The sequence below is a fragment of the Ovis canadensis genome, chromosome 2 (assembly GCF_042477335.2).
Source record: "Ovis canadensis isolate MfBH-ARS-UI-01 breed Bighorn chromosome 2, ARS-UI_OviCan_v2, whole genome shotgun sequence".
Lineage (NCBI taxonomy): Eukaryota > Metazoa > Chordata > Mammalia > Artiodactyla > Bovidae > Ovis > Ovis canadensis.
In genome coordinates, this window is record NC_091246.1 from 143,011,207 (window position 1) to 143,027,406 (window position 16,200).

The 16,200-nt window shown below is 42.7% G+C and overlaps 1 long non-coding RNA gene across 1 annotated transcript; it reads left to right on the forward strand.

The window, feature by feature from the left end:
- Nucleotides 1-11,589: 11,589 nt before the first annotated feature.
- LOC138434672 (uncharacterized) lies at nt 11,590-14,980 on the forward strand. The gene is made up of 2 exons (XR_011254833.1): nt 11,590-12,277; nt 14,531-14,980. It is a non-coding gene; the product is annotated as an uncharacterized lncRNA (long non-coding RNA).
- Nucleotides 14,981-16,200: the final 1,220 nt, after the last annotated feature.

Consider the following 16,200-nt stretch of genomic DNA (forward strand, 5'->3'; position numbering starts at 1 on the left):
TCCATTGTAAGTTTAGTGACCTTTTTTTGGTAAACATATACAGTTGTGCACCCAGAACTACAGTCTGGAATGGATCCTTCTCTTCACCCCCAAAACTCCCCAGTGCCAGTTTCAGGCAGTCTCTGCACTCACCCCAGCCCTAGGCACCACTGCTCTGTTCCAGTCTCTAGACTTCAAGCATGAACACTTTTTAAAAGCTTTTAAGTGATTCTTGTGCAGACACAGTGAAGAATAACCATTCCAGACACCAAACAGATAAATTCTCTCCTTAGTCCTGCCTCACAAAATTTATAGACAGCTTCTGGTAGAATTTTTCCATATTGAAAAATCTCTAATTACAAATCAAAAAATGTTGGTGGAATAGAATACTTTTGGGGACAAATAGTCTGTAATCAACTTTACTAAAATACACTAAGTTAAAAAAAAAAATGCCTGTACATGTATTTACACTCCTAATAAGTATGAAATGCCACATTTCTACACAGGCCTAGGATGCAGAGTCCTTTGGCTCTGTGGTAAAAAAAAAAAAAAAAGCCCACTGTGCTCTCTTCAAAGTCATAGTCATTGCCTTAGAAATTAACAAAGGAACATCTATCTCAGACTGAAAAATTATGAGGATTACGAACAACTTGCCCTTAGACATTCAAAAAGTCTTCAGGGGAAAAGATTTAGAGAAGAACAAAGTACCTTTAATGGTATGTTGCACAAACGTAAATATGATATCACACTGTCACAGGAAAATTCTAGAAAAAAAAGTCACTGGAAAGTTATCCTGCAGAGCTGATGTCCTTCTGCCATTTTAGGCATGCAGGGCAAGCAAGCACTTGTGAAGGGGTGAGCCTGAGGAACAGGAATGAACTTGACAGAATTCACAGAAATGCCAGCCCCAGAGGGCTATAAAGGCATGTGAGTAAACCACAGCCCGAGGCTGCTGGGTGAGTCAACATTTTCTCAACGCAAGCAGCTCTTCTACCTTCGTGGGCCCGGACAGCGAACCGCAGACAGCACCAGCTGTCAACATAGCCAGGACGTGGGAAATGTTGTGGGGTGCAGCTGGAACATGACCCCACCCACACTACTCCCTCAGGTTGCAACGCTTTAGATCAGTGCTCTCAGCCGAGGAGGTGCTGTCTCCGATTAGGCCCCTGAAGTTCTCCAACAAGGTTGCCCGGAGTCAGAAGAGCAGCTTCTGAGAAAGTGGCCCTTAATTGCCAATAAAGAAAGTTTGGATTTTGTCAAGCGGATGGCCCCCAACTATGCTTTCTCTGTATTTAGATTTTTAATTCCTAACATCTATTAAGGTACTGGGGGGCAAATATTAAGCTATTTCCTCCTCTGATGATCAATACTGAATTCTTAGGCCACAAGAAAACCTCAAATGACTTTGGAAAAAAAAATCACCTGAGAAGATTGGATCAAGAAGGCTGATGTGTTCCATCCTACCCTTCCCTTGCCAAATCATCAGAAATGACAGGGAAAAAGTTTCAAATAAATAAATTAGAAAACTGAAGGCAAGCAAAGAAAGGCAGCCTCTGGGACCAGTAATAATGAGCCCTCCCCAAAAGACAAAGTTCAGAAGGAATCAGATCATGACTCTAAAACAAACGCAGCGGGGACAGTGGTGGGGATGGCTTCTGCTCGTAGGAGCAGTAAGCCCAAGGGGCATATTTTGGGCCAGAGAATCAAGGTGGTACTTCTAGTAGCTGGCCTCACCCAGGAGGAGTGGAAGTGTCTCGGCTTGAAGACTCCACTGACTCACCCCGCCCGGCCTCACACCCTGCTGCCGCCCTGCCAGCAGAGGACAGCACGTTCTCAGACACATCACCCGGACCTCTCACTGGCCCAGACACACATACACAATCACAAATCACAGAATAGTTGAAGAAAACCTTTACTGTAACACAGAGACACCAATTACAACTAAGGGAACTTACCGCCCAGCAGCCCCTCTCCCATCCCTCAAAAAAAAACCCGGTCTTTAAAAATCCAGTAGATGAGCTACATAGCAGAATGGACAAACACAGATTAAGAAAGCTGACAGGTGGAGATTCAACAACAGACAAATCCTCCCAGAAGAGAAAAGGATGACACACGCATGAAGGGATACATCCAGAAGAGAGATGAGCCCCTCAAAAACAATGAAAGAACATTTCCCAGAGCTGCAAGATATATCTTGCAGACAGAATTAGGACTACTTATATTTTCTTTATGCTTTTTTGTGTTTTTCTGATCTTATTCAATGAGCACTGTAGAGTCGGGCCATTCAGGATGGCTGTTCTCTAGCTCTCTTTACATTCCCTGCTTGGCCAGTCCCTGCTTCACCTATACCAACACACGTGACTAGCCAATCCTCTTAACTGTAGGGCTTAATCAGTAATTGCCTACGTACTCTGGTAACTGATGAGCCAGCCTGACGTCAATTCCCTCTATAAGAAGTAGCCTCCTTCCCCCGCAGTGGTAAAGGCTGCTGCCATGTTCTGCCTACTGTCTGCTGCGCATAGTGGGCCGTCTCTCCACAACTCAGCTTCAGACATGTAAGATTCAATAAACCACTGATGTCTTTGTCGCTGTCTCTGGGCTCTTTCTTCAGTCTCGTGGCTGGGCAATTACAAGATTTGCAGGCCTGTAGGGTGCAGCCCAATAAGCACACTATTAGGAGGGGAAAATCTAATTACATATTATAAGGTCTGAAAAGAATAAACAAAAGAAAATTACCTAAACTACATGACAGGCTTCCTAAGGGAAATGGAGAAGGTTAAACTCAATCAAAATTTCCCCCAAAGAGATCGATCACATGTGAAAATTGATCATCAACTAGAAGTCACAGAAATTTTGCTGGAGGTCTTTGAAAACAGGAGAAATGCTGATCTTTTCTACTTAAAAACTGGAGAAGGATCCTCCCACAGTTTCTAGACTTATCATCCTAACTACATGTCAGAACTAGAGGTGGTCTTGTGGGGCCTTGAAAATGCACAGTAAGAGACTGAGCTGTCTTCGTAAGGCAATAGAAAGCCAAAGATGGCTTTCGAGGCATATTTGAGGCAGAACCATCATCGTCCAGGGAGAAGAAGGAGGTGGTGTCCCAGGACAGAAAACCCAAGGAGTAAATGTCTGCTTAGCAAAGGTCTCAAGGGTTGCCATTTACAGCTCCGTCAAGAAACAAACAGAACCTCTCTCAGAGCACGTTCCCATGCCCCAAAACCAACACCCACGTGAGCCTCTGAGCTCTTTGTGCCACAGCCACCCTAGGGAGGTAAAATAGTGCCATTGTACTTTGTAATTGCAGGTTCCTCCTGTGTTGGAGAGACACTCAGGAGGGTTTCCAGGGTCCAAAAATATATCATGGCATGATGGAAAGTGAGCCCAACCCCTCGCATGGCAAGATGCTACTTCCTGGGGTCTTTTTACATTTATTGCTTCTCTTTTTTCCTCTGACCTTAGAATTTACAAAACAATTTAGACTTACGTACAACCTGTCCCTGTGCAGTTACTTCCCCTAGCATCTGATAGTTTTAAGCTCTGCTAGGGGACTAAAGCGGGGAAGTGGGGAGTTTCCATTTAAAACTATAAATGCATATTTCTAAAATAGTAAAGTGTCACCAGTACTCAAACACCAACAAACGGAACAAATAGAGGGACCCAGAAAGGATGCCAGTGATTTAATTGTAAATCCAGGTCCAAGTCTTCGCAGCAGATCTTGAATTAGATAGATTCATATTTTCAATAAATGAACTTAGTACCTACTATGTGCCAGGCATCGTGCTCTTGCTAAGAATACAGTGCCTTCTGAGCCCTGAGAGGGGCAGTGGGACAGTCTGGTGAGGAAGAGACAAAGCTTGCCTACTCCAGCTCTCCCAAGACAAGGCCTCCAGGAACGTCAGGGGTCCAGTGAGGGAGGCAATGAGCAGCTGGCACATGCAGCAGAGGTGAGGGACCCTTGCCCACTGGGATGCCCAGAGACACCTTCGTGGTGGCATCAGAGCTGAGTCTAGAATGATGAGAATTCCAACAGGCAAAGCCATGTGGGAGGGCAATGAAAGGCAGAAAGAACATTTTGAGAGAAAAACAGAGGAAAGAGACAACTTCTGGTCTTAAATTGCAGCTCCCAGGTCACTGAAACTCTGTAGTCATTCATCTGGCCAGGAGACTCCTGCAGAGAGGCATTTCTGAATGAAAGGAAGACTTGTCCTTGACATGGATGCTGATGGGAATGAGCAGGAAGGGACACAAGGAAGAATATTGGGAGGCAGAGGTTGGAGATGAGGAGGACCAAAGGCCTTTTCTTCATCAGAAAACTGAGTTGAAGTGGCATCTTTTCTCATCTGTCTCAGAGCTGTCCTCTCAGCCTATCCTGGTTACAGTCCCTCCAACCCAGCCTGGCTTTTAGGACAGTCTTGGGAACTCAGTGGTGAGAAACAGACTGACCAACCATGGGGAGGTTACATCTGATATGAGCATTTCCAAACCAGATGTAAAGTAATCACCTATGATCAATCATAACCCAGGAATGTGTGCTGACGTCTGCAAATAGATAAAGGACACCAAGGAGCCCACTCAAGAGGCTGGAGAAGACAAGTACCCAGTAATCCTGTGAAATTAGTATGATCCCCTTCCATGTAGCCACAAGTCATTACACTCTTGCAAATTTCTCAGATATGCCAATCCGCTCAATAATGAGCCTCCTTCCTGGCTAACTGCTGGGAGGGCAGTAAGTAGGGAAGCAATAGGTTCAGATTCTGGCTATAACTCAACTCTGGAGGAAGCTTGCTCCCTCTGAGAAACAGCTGATGGCATCTCAGCCACTGCTGCCTCTATCATCCATAGGCAAGGCCTGGCCCAACTCTGAGCCACAGGCCCTCTAGCCCCACCAGGCTTCCGGCAGACAGGAGAGGCCAAGGAGTACGGCTCTGTAAAGCACCTTAAAACCTGCTGATGAAGGGATGAGTTACACATCCACACCACAGAAAACTGTTCAGTTGTTGAAATGAAGCTTTGTCTATGCCAACAAAGGAAGATGTCCAAGATAGGGCACTAAGTGGAGAATGCAGGCTGCAGTGCGTCTATACGGAATTAGTTCATTTGTTTATATAAAATATTTTAAAATACATATATTCCTGCAAGTACATGGTAAGTTTCTGGAATGATACAAAAGAAATTATTCTATTTCTGGAAGTATGAGAGGTAGAGGGAACTTCTCTTTTATTTTATATCCTTTTTGCTGCTTGACCCATGAACTTCCAGATGTTCAAGCTGGTTTTAGAAAAGGCAGAGGAACCAAAGATCAAATTGCCAACATCTGTTGGATCATTGAAAAAGCAAGAGAGTTCCAGAAAAACATCTATTTCTGCTTTATTGACTATGCCAAAGCCTTTGACTGTGTGGATCACAACAAACTGTGGAAAATTCTTAAAGAGATGGGAATACCAGACCACCTTACCTACCTCCTGAGAAATCTGTATGCATGTCAAGAAGCAACAGTCAGAACTGTACATGAAACAACAGACTGGTTCCAAATTGGGTAAGGAGTATGTCAAGGCTGTATATTATCACCCTGCTTATTTAACTTATATGCAGAATACATCATATGAAATGCTGGGCTGGATGAAGCACAAGCTGGAAGCAAGATTGCCAGCAGAAATATCAATAACCTCAGGTAGGCAGATGACACCACACTTAGGGCAGAAAGCGAAGAAGAACTAAACAGCCTCTTGATGAAAGTGAAAGAAGAGAGTGAAAAAGTTGGCTTAAAGCTCAACATTCAGAAAACAAAGATCATAGCATCCAGTCCCATTTCTTCACGGCAAAAAGATGGGGAAACAATGGAAACAGTGAGAAACTTTATTTTCTTAGGCTCCAAAATCACTGCAGATGGTAACTGCAGCCATGAAATTAAAAGATGCTTGCTCCTTGGAAGAAAAGCTATGACAAACCTAGACAGCATATCAAAAAGCAGACATTACTTTGCCAACCAAGTTCCATCTAGTCAAAGCTATGGTTTTTCCAGTGGTCATGTATGGATGAGAGAGTTTGACCATAAAGAAGGCTGAGTGCTGAAGAATTGATGCTTTTGACCTGTGGTGTTGGAGAAGACTCTTGAGAGTCCCTTGGACTGCAAGGATATCCAACCAGTCCATCCCAAAGGCAATCAGTCCTGAATATTCATTGGAAAGACTGATGCTGAAGCTGAAACTCCAATACTTTGGCCACCTAATGCAAAGAACTGACACATTGGAAAAGATCCTGATGCTGGGCAAGATTGAAGGCAGGAGGAGAAGGGGACGACAGAGGATGAGATGCTTGGATGGCATCACCGACTCGATGGACATGAGTTTGAGCAAGCTCCAAGAGTTGGTGATGGACAGGGAAGCATGGCGTGCTGCAGTCCATGGAGTCACAAAGAGTTGGACGTGACTGAGCGACTGAAATGAACTGAACTGAATAATTTAAGAAATAGTTTGAAAATCTTTTCTAAATGATATGATAAAAGAGGCCAAGAAAAACTATTATAAATATGATGTCTCTAGGATACAGAAGCTTGAAAAAATCATCTTCCTACTTTTATTTCTCTAGCCTGATATACATTTCTGTATTAATACCACAGCTTTGCTAGGCTTACTATGGTGCTGCTTCCATTCAATGGAGCTTAAGCTTTATAGTAAAATCAAATGAAATGTGAGTGTATGCACAAGTTGTATTTTCAGAGAGATATAAACATGTCTAAACACTGAACAAATCAATACCTAACACACTCACACTTCATGCAAAGGCTTCTGTAGTATTGGTTTGGCCTGCTGAGCATCCCTTTGCATTTGAAACTAACCTATCCTCATCTGACTCCATGGGATCCTAGTAGAGTTGTCTATCATGGTGCCACAATCCCCATCCCGCCTCAAAGAGATAGGCTCACGGCTCTGGCTGGCCCATCATAGTATCCCATTCTCGTAACTACAATTACTTGCCCAGTGATAGGCAAGTGTCCTAACCTGGAACAGTGAGAATCGTCCCTAAGATTTGACATGTGGGCACTAGAAGAGAAATGTTGTCTCTCTTACTGCAGGATCTTAAACTTAAGATCACAAAGGCTTGAATAAAGTCAGGCAGAGATAAACAGAGTTGAAAAAAGGAGAATGAAGGCCAGAGCTGATGGCATCACCTTAAGTTCCAGATTCAGTCACATTTGAAATCACAATTACTTCCCTTGGCATTCCCATTCGTAAGGATCAATAAATTCCTCCTCGTGGCTTAAGCTGGATTCTGTTGGTTTTCTCCCTTGCAACTTACAGGGTCCTAACTAATTAATATCTCCATTTCCTCACTGGAGTTTTAACAAAGCACTGCAAGACTGTGACTATCAGCCAAACTCAAGATTCAAAGTCATAGTCTATATTCTAATATTCTGAATGTCATTGTTAAGGAGGATATCCTATTTTTTTCTTCAGGAAAAGGAGGTACAAGGAACTTTCTATATGGAATTTCCCCAAGGTCATATAATTTATCAGAATCCAAGTCCAGAGAAAAAATAATTTCCCTAACCTTTTCTTTAAAAACAACAACAACAAAAAAAAAAACAAAAAAACACACCTTCTTTCAAAAGCAATGGAGAGAACTGTCTACACAATCTACAAAGGGTAGGGAAAGAGAGATTCAGTCTTAATGATGTCTTAGTTCAGGAACAGTAAGGACCAAAACTAACCAACCTCAGTTCTCCAAGACTTTCAGAATGCTCATCTAAAGCATTATTTTACAGTATAAATGAAAGCTCTACTGATGAGGGTTAGTTCTGCTTTCTCAATGGGAAGCAAAATAAAAGCCTGATAAGTAACTGAAGAAACAATGCAGCATAAAATTGGTTAAACTGTCTAAACCAATGGAAAAATGGTTGACAAGAAAGGAAATTCACAAAGGAACTTTTTCAGTGCAAATGGCAGAGCAGAAGGAGAAGGTGAGAAGACTGTACGCGGAGCTGAGCTTTCGAGGGAAGTCAGGCATCTGGCTCAGCCAGGATTCTACAGAAATGTGCTGTATTCAGAAATTCTGTAATCAAAGCCAGTTTACCCACACACAAAAATTGCCCTGAAGAAAGAATGTACAATTCAGATAAAAATAAACAATATCAACTCCGATGTGAATCCTGCACCACCTCATGCAGCTAAGGAATACAGGACTCAGATAACATCTCTGAAACCCAGCTTCCTCACCTGTAAAGGAAGGGACTGGACCAGCTGGTCTCTGACATGTTTTCTAGATGAACAAGTAATAACACTTATAGTTTCTCACTGAGCTTCAGAGATGCTATACAGTTTAAAAAGGAAATTCCCATTTTTAGTCTGTCAGGCAAGCACTGAAATATGAAAACCATAAGGAAGTAGTTGACTTGCTTCTCTCTTTATGTGCAAAAAGTATGGATACTTCCCAAAAAGATATTAAAGGATAGCACAGAATCTATAGGCATCCTGGCACATTATAGCCAGAGATTAACTGATCACATGCGAAAAGGTAGTTAGGCACAGGAAGGCTCCATCCCAAAACTAAATCCATAGTCTCCATTTTTTGCAGTACATTTTACACTTACAGAATTGGCTAAGTGAGAAGAAAAGAGAGACGCATATTATCACAACTTGCTCAAAAGAGTGAAAAATTAGAAACTCCCTAATATCCTTCCCTGGTAGTCCAGCTGGTAAAGAATCCACCTGCAATGCAGGAGACCCTGGTTCAATTCCTGGGTCAGGAAAAATCCCCTGGAGAAGGGATAGGCTACCCACTCCAGTATTCTTGAGCTTGCCTGATGGCTCAGATAGTGAAGAATCTGCCTGTAACGAGGCAGACCTGGGTTCAATCCCTGGGGTAGGAAGATCCCCTAGAGCAGGGAATAGCAACCCACTCCAGCATTCTTGTCTGGAGAATTCCATGGACAGAGGAGACTGGCAGGCTACAATTCATGGGGTCGCAAAGTCAGACACAACTAAGCAACTAAGCACAGCACAGCACAGGACTGGTTAAACACATCATCTTTAAGTTACAGTCACTCAGACCTTTTTTAAAAAATAACATTTTCTACCTGTTTTCAAAGATTAGGTTCATTGTAGGGAATATGGAAATGTACAATGATATAAGGAAGAAACTAAAGTCATTGATAATTCTACCACTTAGAGAAAAACAATGATAAGTGTGTGTATATATATATACACACTGCTAAGTCGCTTCAGTCGTGTCCGACTCTATGTGACCCCATAGATGGCAGCCCACTAGGGTTACCCCTGTCCCTGGGGTTCTCCAGGCAAGAACACTGGAGTGGGTTGCCATTTCCTTCTCCAGTGCATGAAAGTGGAAAGTGAACGTGAAGTCTCTCAGTTGTGTCCGACTCTTAGTGACCCCATGGACTGTAGCCTACCAGGCTCCTCCGTCCATGGGATTTTCCAGGCAAGAGTACTGGAGTGGGGTGCCATTGCCTTCTCCGAAGAGAAGACTTTCACTTTCTTTCACATACACATATATATAATTCATACCCCTTATATTTTGTAACCTATTTTTAAAAACATAGCAGTATTCTATGGGAATTTTCTCAGGGTATTAAGTATTCTTTTAAACATGATTTTAAATTATTGAATTTTTATTGTGTAAGTAAGATCATGTGTTTAGGGCTTCCCTGGCAGGTGGTAGCTCAGACAGTAAAGAATCCACCTGCAATGCAGAAGACCCTGGTTCGATTCCTGGTTCGGACTTATTTGACTTCAGATTACATATTTACCTTATGGAAAAAATAATATTCTTTCCCTTCTGTTCTAGCACCCAGGAAGCTCATCATGTATCTGGGTCTCTGTGGAAAGGCTGCCAGACTAAAACTGTAGACTGGGAATATGTAGATGCAATATTTGGGTCAGGAAGGTCTTTTTAAACAAAACAGAAAACCCAGAAGCTAAGTAAGAGACTAATAAATTTGACTCTGTAAAAATGAAAATTTATGAAATGTAAATACTGTAAATGAAGTCAAAAGGATGAATAGATATGAGCCAAAAGTCTAATTTCTTTAGTATACAAAAAGAATTTTCAATCCATAAGAAAACGTCCAACAATCCAACAGAAAGCAGGCAAAGGAAAAAAAGATCTGCTCACAGAATTCAAGTTGCTTTATTCATGTGAAAAAGAATAGACCTCACACAAAATTTAAAGAATGCAAATGAAAACAACGACATGCTACTTTTTAATCTTTCACACTGGCAAATAGGACTTAAAAGGTCAATAAACCTATTGCTAAGAAAGCGGGGGTGGGGAGTAGCCACTGAGGACACTATGACTTGGTGCTGCCTTTACCTGCAAAGAAAGAAAGTGAAAGTCACTCAGTAGTGTCCAACTCTTTTCAACCCTATGGACCGTTCCGTTGCATGCCAGGCTCCTCTGTCCATGGAATTCTCCAGGCAAAATCAATGGAGTGGGTTGTCATTCCTTTCTCCAAGGGATCTTCCCAACCCAGGGATCGAACCCAGGTCTCCCGCCTGGCCGGAAAGATATAGAAAATGAAAAATGAAAATATTCTTCGTCAAGACAGCTCCTCTTCTAAGAATTTATCCTATAGACACAGTTACACACATGGTTCAATCACATACACACAGATGTTCACTGAATTGTTTGTAACAGCAAAAGACTGGAAACAACCTCGATATCCTTCAATCAAAGACTGATTGAATAATTACAATTTGCTGCCTATCAGAACACCACCAGGCAGCCATTCTAAAAGAATGTCCCGGATCCACCTGTGCTGAAGTGAGGCCATCGCCAAGATGTATTATAAAGGGAGAAGAGAAGCCCTGCACAGGTTTTGCGTACAGAAGAAGCTTAATAGGAGATATCCGTATACTTTTGTTCTGGAATAAATCAAAAGAAAGTACTAAAAACGGCTGCCTCTGAGAAGAGGGCTTGGGGCCATATAAAAGGGGGAAGGTTTCTGTACTGCTTGCATTTTCTACCATATGTATTTATTATTTTTCCATTTTAAAAACTAGCTAGTCGGGGATTCCCTGGCGGTCCAGTGGTTAGGATGTCATACTTTCACTGCCTAAGGCCGGGGTTCAATCCCTGATGGGGGATTTAAGATTCCACAAGCTGCATGGCATGGCCAAAGGTGGGGGTGGGGAACGAAAAGACTAGGTATCAAAGAGAGGAAGGGAGAAAGAGATACTTTAAAAAAAAAATTGTATTCGCTAGTTGCTTTCAATAAACATTAATATTTAAGCAAAGTGGGAGATTCCATGGTGCTTTGAGCTCTTGCGTCAGGAGAACGGAGACTTCATATCCCAGTCCAGCAACAAGCACTCATGGAAAGTCAAACACAGACAATTTTTTAAATAAAATTAAAGACGTGCAGATATAAAGAAAATTAAAGCGACCAACGAAAAAACGGGAATAGCTCTTTCCACCAGTGAACAGCAGTGCGAACCAGTGCGGCGGAGCCCGAGGACCACGCGCTGCCCTAACCGCGATCGAAGCCTCTCCCCCATCCCCCAGCCCTCTCTCCCACGAAAGGGACCACTTTTTCGTGCCATCCTAGGGGGCGACAACATATCGAGACGCCAAATCCGGGAAGACGGTGAACAGCAAGGACGGCCGGAACTCACGGCCTACCAGATGGTGGCGCAGGGCAGCTCCGCGGGAGGGCGAGGTGCAGCCCCTGGGATATACTGTCAAATACAAACTTCTCCGGAATTTGGCAATCTCTGCGTCCGCCGCCGCCCCCGGAGGCCTGGCAGCAGCTGCACTGCGACCCGCCGTCTCCACCTGCGCGCAAGGCTGAAGCCGGCCGCTCCCGAGCGCCCCTGCCTGGCCCGAGTGCGCATCCGTAGGGCCACAGTGCGACCCAGCGGGCCTCCGGGGAAACTGCGCCCGACGGTCGCCCCGGCAACCGGTGGGGCAAGGACCGGGAGAGTTACCGCCTCCCGCTATAACAGTCTCAAGAAAAGAGGATGTGGAAGAATAGTCTCTTTCCTACTTTGTAAACGGAGGGAGGCGATCTGTTTGCCAAGACACTTGCTAAACTCACAGGTAGTTCTTACTGCATTCAGCCTCTGGGTGAAAATCGACTCGCCGGAAAGTTCTGGTTTGAGATGCCTGCAGTGTTTTATTCAGAATTCTAGACAACTGGTCATTTATGAAATCCAAGGAAAGAACTATTAATTTTCATCTGAAGAATGACCCTTATGGTCTAGTAAAATCTATGGCTAGTAGAACTGACTATATGCACGCTCGACCACAATGCCACCTCCTTCTTGAAATCCACCCCTGGGTAAGTAGAAGTGTCCCCTGTTCACTGTCATGGCCTGTGTGAGGGACTTCCTCTGAGAATCACATCTGCACACCATCCTGATTACTGGAGCTGCACGCTCCTTGAGGCTGAGACCATGTCTTACTCACTGTTAGGAGTAGGGGCAAAGATAAACCTTGCAGACCCTGGGAACAGTGAAGAAAACAGAAGAAAGAAGCTATGTCACAACAGCAATTTTGTGTCATTTGAATAGTTTATCGAACACTAAATTGCTGTCCTTGGTTCAGCAGGCCAGCATTCCTCAAAGGTTGCCCCCTGTGTATTCGTTTCAGGCCATATTAATGTCATAAAATTTGAGTATCAGGTAATTCTGAATATAGAGTAATCTCACATTTTGCAAGGGAAAAACCTCTCAGAAAACACGGTTGAGGTTTTGGGGGCCTTTTGGCCAACTTGAAAATATAAATATTTCAGCAATAGGTAAGAGAGTTAAATGTCTGTCTATAGGATTGACTTCATCCCTTTAGTTACATTTTAAAGTATAATTAGCACATGAAATAGCAGGTTGATATTGCAATATTGCTTTTTTCCTCTCACTTTTTATGACTCGATTTTACTTAAACTCTCACCTGAGTCTTTCAGTATCTCAGTCATCCCAAGAGGCCCTTCTTAAAGCATCTAACACAGTTGCTTTTGTTTGCATGCAGTATTTTTTAAATCCATGTATAGTGCTGTCACTGGACATTTTAATCCTAAACCATGATTATATAAATTCAGGGTTTTTTTTTTTCAAATTTGTGCTATAGGTTTAGATTTATCTCTTTGACATAATCCCTAACTATATTGTTTTTTAATCACTGCTTTTTACATGCATACCAAATATTTGCATAGGGAGGTCATACCCTGTATCAGTAAGGGTCTAGCCTCAGAACAGGATCTGTTCTGACTAGTTTAAGCAAGAGGAGATTTGTAACAGGGTATCATATAATTTCCAGAATCACTGGAGTGGGGAGTTTGGCAAGAAACAGGCTCTAGACTGAGCTTCCAAAAATAATTCCAAAGCCACACCAGAAGACCAGCCAGAGAACAAGAAGCCACAAGCCAAACCTGGCTCTGCTGCTGTAGCACACACCGATACTGGGCCATTTCTACTACAGTCAGAATGCTGCTGGTGGAGCTGAGAGTCTGCTGGTGCATATCACCTCTGCTGACCATCCACAAACCAAACTGAATGCCTTGTTCCAAAGTCAAGTTTCATGCAAGTGAATCTCTTTTTTGGAACCTAAAGTACATCCAAAATGCTCACTGCAGTGTCTAAGAAAACTTCTAAGAAGTTTCCAGTTTCTTCAATATAAGCAGACAGAGCAGAATAAAATTAGAAAAGACAATGAGCAAGCTGGTCCATAGCATCTGCTTCGTACTCTCAAGAATAGTTACCAATTTTGCGTTATATTTATTTGTTCCCTTCTTTTTTTAAAAAACTAATTCCATCGGACAACCTTTACCAGCAATTAAAACTAACACAGATTAAAGTTGTCTTAGGATAAAGTTTTCCGCACACAGTATTTTAGTTCTTCAAAAGTAAATGATTGAGAAACTGGCTTTTGAAATATGAGCTCTTGAAAGCCCTTGAATATAAGGAAACTCCATCTTATGTATCTTAAATATCCATCTCCATCTTATATATCTATGAAGGATAATTTGGGAGAAGAAAACCTCACTTCATATTTGGGCAAAAGTTTTTTTGTTTTTTTTTTTAAGAGTTTTATGGGCAAATGGATTACAGGCATACCTCGGAGACATTGTGGGTTTGGTTCCAGACCACCTCAATAAAGCAAATACTGCAATAAATCGAGTCATGTGACTTTTTTGGTTTCCCATTGCATATAAGTTCTACTTACACTGTGTGCATACTAAGTCATTTCAGTCGTGTCTGACTCCTTGGAACCCTATGGACTCTACCCCAACAGGCTCCTCTGTCCATGGAATTTTCCAGGCAAGAATACTGGAGTGGGTTGCCATTTTCTACTCCAGATCTTCCCGACCCAGGGACTGAACCCGCGTCTCTTAAGTCTCCTGTATCGGCAGGCAGGCAGGTTCTTTACCACTAGCGCCACCTGGGAAACCCTGTAGTCTATTAAGGGTGCAAAAGCATTATATCTTCAAAAATGTACGTATCTTAATTTCTTTAAACTTTATTGCTAAAAAATGTTAACCATCATTTGACAACCAAGGGTTGCCACAAACTTTCAATTTGTTTTTTTTTTTTTTAAGGCAATATCTGCAAAGCACAATAAAATGAGGTGTGCCTATGGTTTCTGAGGACTGCCATAACAAATTGCCACCAACTGGGCAGGTTAAAACAACAGAAATATATTCCCACGGAGTTCTGGAGACCAGGAGTCTGCAATCAAGCTATCTGCTCTTCCTCTAGAGGTTCTGGCGGCAAGTCCTTCTGGCCCCCAGTTTCCGGTAGCCATCGGCATCCTCAGCTCTCCTGGTTTGCAGCCACATCCCTCCAAACTGCCTCAGTTTTCACATCGTCTCTCTTCTCTACCTGTCTTCTCTTATGTACGTCGCAAATTCCCCTCTATGTTTCTCTTATATGGACCTATCATTGGATTTAGGACCCACTCCTATAATTCAGAGTGATCTGTTCTTGAGATCCTTAATTTAGTTACAATTGTAAAGACTCTTTTTCCAAATAAAGTAACATTCACCATTTCCAGGCATTAATGTGGATGTATCTTTTAAGGGGGCATCATACCTGCTACAGTAGATAAGTTTAGGAAAGGCTGAACTAAACAAATTAAGCCAATATTTTTGCTGCAGGATTTTGCAAAGCCTTTAACTCTTTTTTGTTTTGTTTTGTTTTGTTTTTTTAAAGCCTTTAACTCTTTTACAAGCACTGTGAACCTTCTAGAGAGAGAGCCACCACACAATGATTCTCAAATGTTTTTGAGCATGGAATCCTGTTCGCAGAAGTGATGTTCCACAGAATACACTCTAGTGTAGGCTTATAATTTACCTGCTGGGCAAGTTCTCAGAAGGAGTATCAGTAAGTATCAGAGAAGCCAAAAATAAGTGACTAAACCGAGGAAGGCTCTCAAGGACTTAGCAAGAGTAATGATTCTAAACTATGGCCACACATCACTACTAAAGATCATCCCAGATTTACAGCCATAAAATGAAATCAAGATTTATCCCGTTATTAGACTTCTCCCCACCAGATTCTATTTTGGTCCAGGATAAAGTGCACACTCTCAATCCTTTGCAACCAAATCCTCCATCAATCTTCTTGCCCTATATTAATCCTTGCTCTAGCCAAACTTATCTACACATTGAATTTCCTACTGCCACATTTTTGCCATGTAAAATGCCTTCCCCAGTGCTTCACCTGGACACTTCTTTGAGCAAACTCTAAGAGATAATGGAGGACAGAGGAGCCTGGTGTGCCGCAGTCCATGGGGTCGCCAAGAGTTGCACACAAACCTAGCAACTGAACAACAACAATGCCTCACCTATTATTAGCCTACATTCATTTCTAGTGATGCCTCCTAGATAAAGCCTCCCTTGTCACCCCAGGAAGCAGGGCTCCCTCTGTCCTCCCTCTGTCCTGTATCTGGCACAGGCCATTTGTCAAGTGCCTGGTTTTAGAGTTCTTTGCATGCAAGCATCATCTCTCACTGGCCAGCACTGGTGAGCAAGGATCATAATTCAGATCTCCTCCTATCCTCCAAGTGTCCCGGCATGGTGCGTTTCATAGTACAGATGCTCAAAAGAAACGTGTTAATTGACCAAAATAATCAAATCAATTTTCTCAGGAACTATGTATGTAGATGTAAAAGTGCTTTCCAAATTCCCCAGGCCCACCCCATCTCCAAGATGAGAGTAGACTGCGGAGCAGAAGCTTGCCCAGGAAAAAGGCTCTTTCAAGTTGAGAG